At 36.3% G+C, this 15,240-nt stretch overlaps 1 protein-coding gene across 1 annotated transcript in view; it reads left to right on the top strand.

Annotated features, from left to right (window-relative positions):
- The window catches only part of LOC115629314 (neuronal acetylcholine receptor subunit alpha-7), a 250,300-nt gene that overhangs the window by 164,027 nt on the left and 71,033 nt on the right, over positions 1-15,240 (top strand). The gene's annotated exons all lie outside the window — the stretch shown is intronic.

Below are 15,240 nucleotides of genomic sequence, written 5' to 3'. Positions count from 1 at the left end.
TGGAGTGGAGCCTGCATTTGTTCTTACTTATTACCTTTGGGTGGCCCGTCTTCGCCTGCCTGCCATTGAAAGCAAGTCATAAATAATGTGTGAGCTGGAGCCTCTGCTACTTATAAGTAGTATGTAGTTCCTTCTCTCGTTCGGTGGGCAGTAAGCTGCATTTTAATTGCTGGCAGCTTTTTCATTTACCACCTGTCACCATCAGCGTATTTATTCCATCGTTCGTTCAACGTGAAGCGTTAAGCTTTATTACATAACTAACACAGCTGCGCACACACATACATGCATATACTTACATATTCTCGTATATACAATATACTACGTATATAAGGCCGCCGCATAAATCAGCGAGCGAAAACTGTACAACAACTGCTCTATGCTCTTTGCCCCCACCCGTCCAAGTTGAAGTTGCAAGTCCAACGAACCCCTTTGGCCCCTGCGGTCTAACAATTTGATTTTAATTACTTACCTGTCGGCGTATTTGAAATGTGGCAACAATTAATTTGCATTTTATTTCAAAGCTTAACTTAATTAAAAACATATTCGTTTTACTATTTCTTTTTCCAACATATCTCGCCGCCCATTCCATTTCCATTTGTTGGTCGTTCAACCCCAGCGCCTATCCTCGCCTGCCCCCGCCCCACCCACACCCCCGCACAGCTCCGGCTTCCCTACAAGCTGTGCCTAGTTTGCATTGGTATTGTTGCTCTAGTGCTGTCCGCCTCCATGTCAATTGCAAATGATTAAGCGACAAATTAATTTACTTAAGTCAGAAACGAGCGGCTAGTTGTCGGCTCACAAATTAATTGCCGCGTTTCGATTTATTTCTCAATGGACGCGAAATCATAAATTACGCTTCTTATGACAAATTGCACTTCCAGATCTGCTCGTGAAGAGTGCGGGGGAGCGCGTTTCCATTGCATATCAGCTGTCAAGAGTAAAAGCAAATCATAAATGTGTAGCAATTTCTGGCCAGCGATTCAACTTCACATTTAATTGCTCTCAATTAAGTATGATATAATAATTAGCCATTGAAAGGCAGCATAGGAAAATGGAAAATATAAACTGCAGTTTCGCCAGCACTTAACGAGGCTTATAATTAAGCTAAGGATCAAATCAGTATTTATGCTAATTTAGCTTTGCCAGCCTAATACCACAACGCATTTCATTTGGAGATAATACAACTATTGCCTTTCGTTCAATTGGTTTGTTCGTATCTTTTAACAACAAACAACTCCAAAGGTGTTCAATTAATGGTTTGTGAGCACATGACATCGATGTATTCGTCCTTTTAAGTGTCCGATGTATTTTTGCAAGGTGGTAATAAATTTTTATGTGTCGAGTTGCAATACGTATCATAAGTACATACTTCCAATACGCTTTTTACTAATAAAAATGTATCTTCGTTAAGACTGACGGCGGAATGTTGTAATTATGTATTACGCTCAAAATAAGTTAAGTTCTAATTTAAACTCGTTAAATCTTTTTCTGAAACGTGTCAATTGACGCAACAAATTTATCGTTGTAATTACTTGTTTTGAAGAGTTAACAAGATAGAACATATCAAGGCTTAAAAATATTGAACAGCACCTCCGACTAATTGTGAAATTTCCCGACCAGCTGAGCCCCACACAATAAATAAGGCAAAAGACAAAAGTAAAATACTAAGCGTTTAATATAAATAAAAATATAAAAAACATAGAATAAGAAAAACTGAAAATAAATGATTTAAACAAATGTAATGCAATAAATTAAAGGAATTTAACAAATGTTGACGCTCACAACTACTGTAAAGGGTATTTTTTCTGTTTTCGTACACACCTCTTTACACTATCAATGTTTTCAGGTAAAATCGTGTGTAATTACTGCAATATATGAACATAATTAAAATCAATTGCAATTAAAACTACTTGTTATAGTTTTCAATTCTCATTATGGATGGGTGGTCGTGACAATTAAGCCAAAGATTTAAAATAAAGAAATGCAAGAGAGCGCTGATGCTTAAATACGAGTCCATATACGAGTACATACTGGTATATAAGCATACGAGTATATACTATGCAGTAGCACATATGCATATACCCGTATGTAATGGCAATGGCTACAACGAAGGCCACCGCCTCCCTGGAACCAGCAACGACAGAAGGGCCAATAATCATAATGAATGGGCGCGTTTAATTGCAACCGCAATTTTGTAAATGACGCTGGACGCTGATTGAGTTATTTCGTTTAATCAATTTGCGGAATAGCAGGATTGCTCTCCAGTCCAAATAAAAAAAAAACAGGACGAAGTGGGAAGGGCAGGCTACGTACTGGTAGTGCTCTTATGCGGCAGTAATTGTGTTTTATGAAAATAATAATTAATATTGGCTCCTCCACACCTAATCGCAAATGGTTTTGCATATCTACTTCATCAGTTTCAGGACACAACTATTGAAAGTTTAAGTTCGCAGTCGCTCAGTCTGATGAATTAATTGAATCTCAAGTTATCCAGTTAAGCGAAACTTTGCGCATAAATACCAACTCTGTGGCCAAAAATTGAGAAACTTGTTCCCCTTTGCATTTTCAATTTCATCTCTTGGCTTCTAGCGAATATCAACTAACGATTTGTCCAAGAATATTATTAAAAGAAAGTCAGCCAAAATCCGCACCAAGATGTGGTGGTCAGCAAAGCAGTATTAGATTAAATTTTCATTTCGGTTTTCCGCTTTCTCCTGATTTATTATTTTTATTTAATTTTATACAAGTTTTAATTAAACGAACTCAGGAGTAATTTTCATGTCTCTCTCTCACACACAACACAATTTGTTTCCTCCATGGACGTGTCCGTACTATTTTATATTTTCATTAGCCCTAGATGGTGGTTCGAACATTTGTTATTATGTTTTCTTTTATACTTGCGCTTTTTGTTTTGTGCTCTAGTCATCACTAAGTTCTTGGATAGGGCAGGCGTGGAGTTGACTAGGCCTTCCCCAAGTAGGAGTCGATTCAACAAAGAACAACTTTAGTACAAATTAACTTTTGTAACAAATTAATAAATAAATAATAAATCAATAAATCAAAGAAGACTACTTCGGGACATACTCGAAATACTTGTATATGATGACGCTATACATATGTTGTTTTTTGTATAATGTTAAAGCCCAATTTCAGAATAAATAAAATAATAAACTTAAAAAAATGTAAAAGCTGACAATGTTGTGCTTGAGGATCAAACAATAACAAATTTAAATCGGCCGTAGTCGTTTCGACGAAGAACTACCTTAGTGTACGTATAATAATGGAACCATCTGTAGTTGATTAACATTTTTCCCATGATGGTGCAACACAACAAGTTATTCATCTAAGGACTTATTTCAAGTCATATCGTTTAAAGTATGTTCAAATAGCGGTCTGACAAGTTTAGTCCTGCATTTGACTTTCGTCAAAAAAAAAAAATTACACGCGATGGATCAGAAACTGTGGGAGGATTTGGTTTCTTCTCCTCATGCTTATCATATATATACTATATGTAGTAAGTGCATATATGTACAAGTATATTGTACCTATGCATGCCGCAAACATTCTGAAGAATCGAAGTGGCTTTTACTCTTGATATTTTGACGCAATGGCATCATCTTTCGTTGAAATCAATACAACAACAATGAAATACTCCTAGCGCTCGCTTCAATTTAAAATGTTATACCTTTTCTGTATTAACAAGCTTAAAACCTCGTTTTACGCGATAGAAGTTGAACAAATTTCAAAAAGAAGAGTACTCCTAATTCTGTTTTTACACGGTAGATTGGTTCCATAAAAAGTCGTGTAAAAAAATACATTGATCATATGCATATAGATGATTGGATCCTTATCTCTAAAACCTATTAAAATCAGTAAAAAAAAAAAAAATGTATTTTTATTTTTTTAAATCATGTATATATGTGTGGATAACGACCCATATAAGAATGTTTTCTAGCTGTTTGTCAGCTGTGTGTGTTTAATAGAATTAAGTCGTGTAACCATATTTAAAATTTATAATTTTCAAACCGTGATAAATCAAAACCGTCTAAAAAAAGACCTTTAACGCACTTTTGTTATTGAAATATGACCCAGGATGTGCGATTAATCCATCCATAAGCCATCTAGATTAATATAAGCCATGGATGAGCTGGAGGATATAATATGCACTTTCAAAACATACTACTACCAGTATATCAGACGGTCTATACTCAAGATTTTGGATACAACTGAAACCGACTCCATCGATGTAATAAGTGCTGGAAAGAAATTTTCAATTGCCCCTAACTGTTTATTTTATCTCCAAAAGAGCTTAAGGAGACAACCTTGAATGGATTTGGGGAGAAATAATGAGCAGCGGTTGCTTAAAGCCATAAAACTAAAATTATCACAATATGACAATATACATTTAATTGAAGGTGCAGGATTCGAAAACATGAATATCAACGATGTGCAAGAGTTTTTTGAAGAGAAAGGCATGGATTTGGAATTATTATTAGAAATAGCTCTGCACGAACAGAGCAATTCAAAATCAAATGACAGCAACTTTAAAGAAACTGAACCTTGAATTGTTTAACCATAGAAAAACTTTAAGAACGAATCGCGAAGAGGATCAGCATAAGCAAAAAAAATGATTAGCACGAAAACGGCTTATAATTAGATTATCCGTATGCTAATGCCACCAAATTGTTATTCAATTTTATATTCAGCTGCTTTAAAATTTTGTACGCTGAACAACATTTTCTGCTTTAATAAGATTACTTGATATTGGGATTTATGATAAATATTTAACATTTGAAAAAAGTTTTTGTTAATTTTGAAAAGGTTTGGACCTTTCAAACAGCGGAGATTTAAAAAGCAACATTTTTTTGTGCATTTGTCGAAATCTAGGAACGTAACCCCATATTTAACACGAGGTTAAGTGAGGGATATGTGTACAAGTTTTGGGGCAAGCAGTATCCTGAAGTAGTGTTGAACAACGCAACTCTGCTAGGCATACGAAGGCTGCGCTACATTCACGTGGCTCGCATAAATAACACAATAAGGAAGGCGCACAAGTGCAGAATACGTGCATAGACCGTGCGTCTGTGTGCATGCCAGTACGTGTATATGTCTGTGTGCGACTTCTTGCCACTTGTGTGCGTGTGTGTGCGCTACGCTACACACAGACAAAAGACGCATAATTCACCCGGTGCGCATAATTTGTAATGCCGGATATCCGGCATTACCATCCATAAATATTCGATGCATTTGCATACAACGTGCAAAATTGTGCCTATTACGATTACAAAAGAGAGGTAGGTAGGGTTCTTAGGGTTATGTAGTTGGTGCTTCTACTCTTCCTTTTGCTTTCTGATTACATCCACCGATCACTTGTTGTTTTGCAATTTTGCGGCTCAATCGCGCTAAAAAAATTACCATTGCCAACGAGTACCAGCGAGTACTGTTGCTTTGATTTTGCCGCCGACTCGACGCTTATTTTCGAACAAAAATATCTTCATCAAAAATGTATTGGATGTGGAACAGAAAAACAACAAAGTACGCACGCCCCACATGGCACTAGGTCCTGTTCCTGTTCCTGTTCCCAGCAGTGCCGTCAAAGTCTGCAAATATTTCAGCGCGCTGTCAGCAGCAACCTTGACGTGTGTGCGTGGGCGTGTGGGCGGCTGCTTGTTTATGTGTGATGTGTTTTTTAAACCTGCTTCATCGCCAACTCTCTCTCCGCCTCCCTCTCCCTCTCTCTGTCAGGCCACACAGTTGTCTGTATGACTAAAATATTTATTGAAAAAATATTTTGGCACAGTGTCGGTTGTTGCTGTTGTTCCTTTTTTGTTATGCTTACAAATTAAATGCGCATTCTAAAAAAAAAGAGAGTGCGAGAGTCGAGTGAGCCCAACTATTTAATACCCTATAACCATTTCACACAACAGATTAAAAAAGTACTTTCCCCCATTAATTTCAGTACTTCAACTAATTAAATGAAAGTACATAATGCAACACAAAATATTTAATACGAACGGTACAGAGCTCAGCTAAAGCAGCAGCAACAACAACAGTGGCTAGCGGAGCATGGCCAGAGATAGCAACTATAACTCTCATTAAAGTTTTCAAAACACGACACAAAAGCATTAACCGGATGTAACTGCCAATAATTACTAGAGTTATGAAAATTCTCTAACGGGGAGACAACGGGAGGCTAGGCTCCCTGATAACCAAGAACCATGGCTATATCGGCTGTCTCATCATACTGATCTTTCTGGTGTTACATACATTCGCACTAGGTTATAGTGTATCCTTTGGGTGCCTTCTGGGCACAGGATATAAATATAAAATGTCTAAAAGCACAATTTTTTAAGTGTCTCTTTCTCTTTCCCTGGGCGGAAAATTTGAATAAAGTCCAACTGAAGTAACCAAAAATGAGAAACAATAAAAAGAGAAAATAAAAATAAAGTTAAAAATGTAAAAATAGCGAAATAAATAAATTGATTCATTTTGCTGTTTTAACATTTACAGTGTTAGTTCAGTTCGATTTTGTTTGGTTTTTTTTTTTTTTTTTGTTTCGTTCTGTTTTATTTGTGGTGCACCAATTTGCTGCGCTGGTTAAAAGTCGGAGGCACCGGGGACTTTTGGTTAAACCAATCGACTAACAACAACATTTTTTATGGTCAGCTGAGAATGAGAACAGAATAAATAACGAGTAGAACGTTAAAGCCAACTTTTTTGTTAGACTCATTCAAATGACATAATATTTTACCGAATTTAACAATTCAAATAAAACAGATTATGATGAGGCATTAAAAACTCATAAATACCCAATTCGGTTACGATATCGAAACAAAGAAACAGCTTTATGATATAGAGCGCCGATTTTGATAATGCTTCAGATTGTAAGGCACTATAAAATACTCAAAAATGCCAAAATTCGGATGAACAGACGGACATGTCAATATCGATTTATTCTCTTGATACTGCTTAGATATAGATATATCTAGTTCTCAATCGAAAACGAACAAAGAAGGCATCTAATTATCCTACTATGTCAACACTATCTGTTCTCTCGATAGGAAAGCATTATTTAGTTATTTTTCATTTGGTCACTCTTCGCGACCCAGAGGTTATCCAACATCATCAGATAATACATAAACATTTTTATTATGCTATTTGTTTCATTTTCAGGGAGCTACTTTAATAGTTGTATGCTAATTATGTTCGTGAAAATTAAGCAACGATGCAATCGTATGATCATTATGCGACATACTGTAAAAAAAGGAATACAGTAAAAACTCCCTTAACGGACATCTCTTTTGTCCGGACACTCTCCTCGGCGACAACTTTTTCTAAAACATTCGATCGGTATATAAAGTATTTAGGTATCCTCTTAAGCGGACACTCTTGGACACCCTTGGGCGGACAAAATTTGGCCGACCGTAAGTGGCCGGCCAAGAGAGTTTTCACTGTAATTGAATATTAGAGGTAATGCCGTTTAGAAGCAATTAACGTTACTAACGACAATCAATTTCAAGTCCTACTCTTGCCATTCATTTTTTACCTCGTTAGGAAGCCTGTTTTTTTTTTTTTTGTATAAAAAGGCATCTTACCCACAAGCCAACTAAGCCTGCAGTCATTAATCATGCAAATTTGTTGCACACTTCAGCGCCAAGCGCGCATTTAATACAAAACAAATTTGAATTAATTTATTATTTTTGACTAATTGTCCGCTTTGCTATCAAATATATCTTAATTAGGTTATTCGCTATGGCACAACAATTAGGCGCTCATTAAAATGCCAGCAAACATGGATTATTTATTTTACAATTCAATTATTACTTCGCACGAACAAATCGTTCATTTGTGTAACCGACTTGTGTTCTTATCCTTGACATAAATATTTATGAATAAACAAATAAAGCAAACAATTATTTGCAACACAGCTTGTGCGAACATTTCGATTTTTTAAATAGATTAAAAAATATGTTAACATTGTTCAAGTACCGCTCTCTTTGTTATTTAATTACGTACAACGAAACACATACAAGTATTATGATATTCGTCAGTAAATTCACTTTAAAACGCACTAATAGCCGCCATCAAATTACTGATATGAAAATGCGAAATTCTATACATATAAGTATGTATGTCGACTAGGAGGAAGAATATGGCTTTTTCGTATGTAAATAGTGCACAAATATAGCATATTTGTGAATAGAACAATCTCTCAGTTGAATGCACATTATAAAATGAAATACTCGAAATTTATGTAAATTAATCGAACCCATTGACCAATCTCAAATGCAAATTAAATAATTCCCAGAATGCATACAATTTCCAACTACAATAATACCAACAACAGCGAAAAATATTTGATATATGAATGTATATTTGAGCAAATCTTCCCAATGGCAGTGCGGTATACATAAGTTTGAATACTTGTTTACTCCAACTTGGTAATAAATCAATATTAATTTCCGAAAGATATCAACCTACTGCGCCTTCTTGTGGCTTTCCCAAAAGTTTCGTCATCAATTTGTTTTAATAGATTTAGATCGTTTAAAGGCGATGCCAGCAATTATAATTATTTTTTTGTAGGAGCCAAGTCAAATGTGACACAAGAAGCAAACAAGCAAAGGCCAGATATTTTTATGCCCGGAAAGGGCGAATGGGTATAATAGTATGTATGTAACACGCAGAAGAAGGCAAGGATCTCGAAAAGTACAAGGAGTAGAATAACCAAACTTGGTATTTACTCGTAGGTTCTCCCAAACACTAGACAGATCAAGTTTATGTTTCTTTCATACCATTCCCTTCTTGTTTTATTTATTTTTAAACGTAATATTATGTTATTGTAGGCTTTGTTTTATAAGTACCTTTTATTTAATATACATGTTATTAATTAATTGGCGTTCAGTTGAAGGCTATTCATTTCTTTCACAAACTGTATGTTGTCTGTCGATTGCGTAAGTGCCTTCCGTCCGTTTCTAGTTGCTTTGAAACCATTTAACCATTTTTATTTCGCCAAATGGTTTTCCAAATGTAATCCAATTTAAATACAAGTATTTGAAATGATTTCAAATCGTTTCTATCATAGCCACCTGTTTCCGGGTGCAAACAACCTTAAAATAAATACAGACATGAATAAACTAGAATAATAAAAAGGGCAAATTATAACTAAGCAATCCCGATAAACGGGTATATCAAAGTATTCACTTTTAACATGAAGTTAGATTGATGATACTGTTAAAAACTAAACCTATGAAACAAACTGGTGACAGTTTTTAATAATACCTGTATATTTCAAGGGATACCTTCCTATTCCGAGGGACAATAAATGCCCATAAACTAATTGAAACCACATTTAGGTCCCGATGAATCATTTTTTGTGAATAGGTCATTTACAGCAACTTTTATTTTATTTATTTGTATTTACAACCAGAATAACCAAAAAAAAAACGTAACAAAAATGTTTCCAAATTACATTTCAAGATAGTCAATCAGCATTTATCAAACCATATACCAATACTCATCTCAACAACTCCATAGCCAGTACAGAGTACATTTCAGCATAGAATACATAGAATACGACCCTGTTATCATTATGTAGTCTCATTAGTCAGAGCCCATCAACATTTTTTTTTATGGAAATGAGGATGGACACGGTGTTTCAGGGTTTTCACTACGATACATCTATAAAGTGGCACAGAAACCATTTTATTGCGTCAGAAATTAATTTATTTACACAGTTCCATAGTTGATATTGGGTAAATGATCCCGGAACACCAACTTCCGACTTTTATTATGTTTTGAATGACAAAAATACAATAAACTCGTGTTGCCTGGATATTAGGAGAGTCTACATACCAAGTTTGGTGACTGTGGACTCAGCCGTCTTCGAAATCATGAACGCCGGTTCATGCAGACAGACGGACATGGCTATATCGATTCGGCTATTCGAATGGTATCTCTATCTGAGCCGCCAATTAAAAGTTGTAAATTAGAGGTAACATTAGTGTTAAGTGCTGACACTACGTGCTAGAACTCTGGTCTATGGTGAGGTAGGATATACTTTCCTCGGCAAAAATCGTGAGTAATAGCTCTAGCCGCGAAAAGACAAGTCCACGACACGCACACAAACAACAGACTTACAAACATACATGCACACATACATGCATCGTCCTTAATATGCTCGCCAACGCCATGGTCGTTGCAGTTGCAGTTGCCGCTGACATGAGAAGGCCACAAGCCAAAAGTGCTTTGCCAAAAGACTCACACACATACACACACACACACACACACACATATGCATTAAGCAGACATACTTATACACACATACGCACTCATAGAGCTGCCGTCTTTTTCGGCAACGGAACAAACGCTCCCTGGCTCTCGTGCTTGCTGCCTGGCATATTTTTTGGCACACAAAAGTTGACACGTAAAATATTAGAAAAATTTTGTTTTTAGCGGTCCAATACATACACATACTCATATATACATATATACTATATATTGTGGCATGCAAAACCACAATACCCACACACACACAACTTTAGTTTGGAAGCAGCGGCTTTTTCAGCAGGCGCTAACAAATTTTGGCAAATTTTTGCGGCTGCTCGTAAATTAATGCAAATTGCACATATACTATACATGCATACACACACACAAACACACACACACACATACAGATACACCACTAGCTAGATACACCCCGCCGGTGTCGATGGAAATTAATAAGAAACGCACTCGCTGTTGCATCCGATAAATTTTCCAACTGCAATTTCAGTTCGCATTCGCTGTTTTACGCTACATTTGATGCGCCAAAGCATAAAACAAATGCTCTGCCCTCATCGTCACCGCACACACACACATACACACAGGGAGAGACACACATACGAGTATGTCTCCTCTAACCCTCCAGATCGCGCCCGACGACAACTTGGCAGCATTTCAGGGCGCAGCCACGTGTGGAAATGCGACGTCAACTTGGCGCACGCAAAAATAAATCGCTAACCGCCTTACAAGCAGACGACGACTCCAGCTCCAGTTCTAGGTCTGGGTCTGGCTCTGGCTCTGTTTTCTTTTGCATGAAACAACAATAACAGTAGCAACGGGTGAATCAACGCAATTTCCTGAGGCAAGCCGAAAAGAAAACACACACAAGCACACACACAAAAAGTGATTGCATTTGTGGCAGAGCTGCAGCAAAGATAAAATAATAAAATAAAATAAAAATAACATGGCAGCAAAATTGAAAATAAATAAAAGAGGGCCATGCATGTAAGGGCAGAGCACATGCTGCGCCGAAGAAAATATAATTAGTTGTCATTCCAAGCCAAGGTTTTCATTATATTTTTGCGAACAATTTTTTTTCCACCAATGGCATGCTAGAGTCGAGTGGGCCCAACTCTTACAAGTAGATACCCTTTAACCACTCCCACCAACAACTAATAAAATTTGTTAATGCATTTAGCTTGGGTATTCTATCTACCACACTTCCAAGATCGTTGCTTTCCGACAGACTCCCTCTGCCATTAGTTATTTTTTTAGAACTACTGTCATATTTGAAACTGTTGCCCTAATAGTTTTCACATGTGATACGTCAACTATAAATTATGTTATAGCCGTAAATGTAAGCTCTGTCCCTGCTCTGCTACTGCTCCGGGATATACTATTAAGACTTCGCAGAGAGAGCGAAAAAGTATAGATGTAATTAGAAATAAAGGGGCAGATTTCTAAAGTAGCGCGTGTAGGACTCTCTCAGGGGTAAAGTCCTGGAAATAAGTCAGCGACAAAGACAATAAATATAAAATAAAGGACAAATAATTTATCGACTATTTACCGACTACCATGGCAAATCGTACGATTAAATAAAATACAATTTCACATTCGATTTGTGAAATAGTAGGTTTCAACTGAATGCGCTAATATATCAGATTCTAAGAAAATAAATTTGTATTCTTAGACAAAAGGCTTCCCACATTGTGATACAGAAAATTGTGCGAAAGGGGGAAGGGAAGGGGGAGTTTTTTTCGTCTGAACTCATGAACTCATTTGTGAAGGCAAAAATGTCGAATCAAAGAATTATAAATGCTAGTACTTCAGGCGGAACAGAACTGATATTAAATACATTAGCTAGCCCATATTTTGCCAAACACAAAATCTAATTGGCCTGCATTGAGAAAATTCCCGTTTTCGTTTCCGTTCGACTGCGGCTTCACTTTCAAGGGCGTACCCAGGGGGGGTAAATATAAAGTCGACCACACGTTCATTATTATGACGCACTATTTCGCCTTAAAATGGAACTGAGTTGGATTTGTTGAAGTTTTTTCATTGATCATTTGCATAAATTGTTTTTTAAATGCATCGTGCATTATTTAATCAAAATTTTAATTTTCTGGCCCTCCCTTTTTGTAAAAGCTGCGTACGCCCTTGTTCGCTTCTGTTGTAGTTGTTGCTTAACGTTTATTGCTAATTGAGCTGTGTACTCGTATGTGCCCGTTGTCTGCTGGGCTGGTTTTAATTTTTCGTGTACTTTAAAACGGTGCCTGCATAAAATTATACGAGGCGTATGAGCAATATTTATGCGCATTGCCTCTGTGTTTGTTTGCTTGCGTGTTGGTTGGACTGTTCGGTTCGTTGTTTGCTCCTCTCTGCTTTTTTTTCTGCACGCTGGGAAAACTTGTAATGCTGCGGGCAAAACTTCTTCGTCGCACAACAGACGCGGCAATGGGAATGGCAATTAAATTTTTGAACTCATTCGCTTTTTTTTGTATTTTTTTTTTTTTGTGTTTTCTTGTCCTTGCTCTTTTATACGTAGAAGCTTTAATAAATTTTCAGCACAGAACATTTAGTGCTCAGCACTCGACACTTGACAGACGACGCTTTTGGCTGTTCAAAGAAGCACGTGAAAGCTATTAAAACTTTGACAGGCGTCTTATAGGTGTGCATGAATTAGAAAGCATTGAAAAGTGAAAGGGGTCTTTAAGGCAGAACCTTCTCAATTCCCCTCTTACGAGAATATATATGTGTATACTCTTAACAAGGTAAGTCGCTTATGCAAAGAGCTGTGACAGAAAAAAAAACTTTCATGGCCGAGCAAAGTGACAAATATGTTGTTGATGAACCCATCAACAAGTTATGTCCCGTGCAAAGTAGTTTGTCAAAAGCAAATATTATAGTACTTGTATATAGTTTATCCATATGTAGTTTAACCAACAGACTTGAAAAAAAACAAAACAAAATAAGCAAGAAACGCAATCTCGAAACATTCGATTTCCCCTTTTTCTATACATTAATCGACTCGACAGCATGTAAATAATTATTTAAATTGCTTGTTTTGGGCAATAAATAATAATTATAAATCATTAAAGCAATCTACTTTCACTGTAAAAATAAGTCAATAATAAAAAAAGGCATAAGTTTGACAAATGAAAATAGTTTTGTTTTAAACTAAATCTCAAATAATACATAGGATATACCTTTAAGTTACGTAAGATTGTCAAATCTGTAAAGGAGAATGTTTGGCCATTTAATATATGAACAAACTAGATCGACACAATGAAACGATTCCGATTCTCAATGTGTCTGATATGATATAGAAAGTTTATTGTTGCTCGCGCAATTTCCTTCCCTTTCCCTTCGTTTCCATACAATTTCTATAGAAACTACCTAGTACCGAACTAATTAGGCAATTGACGGTTATTGTACCCGTATGTATATTATCCATCGACCTACTTCCATTTTCGCAGATTGTAACATTTTTATGAAATCAGAAAAAGAGCTTAGTTCTCAAAAAGGTAACGATTACTGAATTTAGCCCGAGTTCAATACAAACAAAAATTAGTTATAATAAATACTTTCCTTTGTTGTATCCTATACTATGTGTGCTAGAAGATCTAAACGCAAAATCGCTGATTCAGGCAGAGATAACAATAGGTACATAGGGAGATAACACTTAAATTAATTATAAATGAAGTTATGCTCCGACTCTCAGCCGTAAATGGTTTTATACAGTAAAGAGATAGTTCTGTTATATTTTGTAGACAAGATCAATGAAAAATGATTCCTTGTTGGTAAAAAAGAGTTGTGAAAGAGAAAAACGAGATCAAGGACAGTCGTACGGATTCATAATGATTTAAATCAAAAGAATACGCTGACAAGCGAAGCAAAGAACGGTGCAATATATATATATATATATATATATATATATATATATATATATATATATATATATATATATATATATATATATATAAATATACCCTGTTCCCAAATGGTAAAAGCGAATAGGCGTGGCAGACCCGAGAAAGTGTATATATTTTTGATCAGGATGACAAGACGACTTGATACAAGTATAAACATGTACAAACGAAAGCCATGGCTATTTGACAGTAATTTTGTAAGCTAAAATCATTGAAAAGCGCATTAATTATTATGTCAAACAAATTAATATACAAAATTTCAATTGATACACATTTAGAATGGTAAGAAATTTGCAACGAGACAACAAATCAAAAAAACAAAATTCTTTAAACCGTACCGACTTGCAAATTATTTTTGAGTTTTTAAAAATGCAGCACCAAATTTTAAAATTAAATTAAGAGAGCCGATAGGGTGTAAAGGAAAGGAGAGAAAGGGGCACGCTGGCCTGCATGTTTCCAACAAAATATTAAAGTTTAATATTAATTTTTGTTTTTGTTGTCCGTCTATGGAAAATAAGCACAGCAAGCTTAGGCAAACTTTTGTGTTTTGTGCAAACAAAATTAAATTGTCAGATCAAACATCTTGCCGGGTTGTTGGTGTTTTTCTCTCCATTTTGCTCGCGCTGGCTAGTTGTCAGTCACGGGCTCCAGTATTTTAATATCCAACGTACATTTTACAATTTATTAACTGGCAAAGGGCGCGTGCACCGTGCCACAGAGACGACTGACGTGCCCGCAGCTGCCACACGAAACGCCGCAGCTTCCAGGTCCTGTCCTGCCTAATGCTTCACTTTCCCGAACCCTGACATCCAAAGAGCGACCTCCAACTGGCGACCAGAGACCGACTGACAGTTTTTGTCACTTGCACAAAAACTTTTATGAATGCGAGATGGTTATGGAGTCAGCAGCCGGATTTTTGACAGCTTAGTTGATGCGACCGTGACAGCTCGTTCGCACCAAAGGCTCCTTAAATCAATATAATGTGGCACATAAAATAGTGTAGCATACTTTGAGGCGCAATGTACCTGATGCCGCGCAAGTAAAAAGTTTA

This window comes from Scaptodrosophila lebanonensis, unplaced genomic scaffold (assembly GCF_003285725.1).
Source record: "Scaptodrosophila lebanonensis strain 11010-0011.00,11010-0021.00 unplaced genomic scaffold, SlebRS2 tig00000138-arrow-arrow-pilon, whole genome shotgun sequence".
Lineage (NCBI taxonomy): Eukaryota > Metazoa > Arthropoda > Insecta > Diptera > Drosophilidae > Scaptodrosophila > Scaptodrosophila lebanonensis.
The sequence above is the reverse complement of the archived record's forward strand: the minus strand, read 5'-3'. Positions and strand labels throughout refer to the sequence as shown.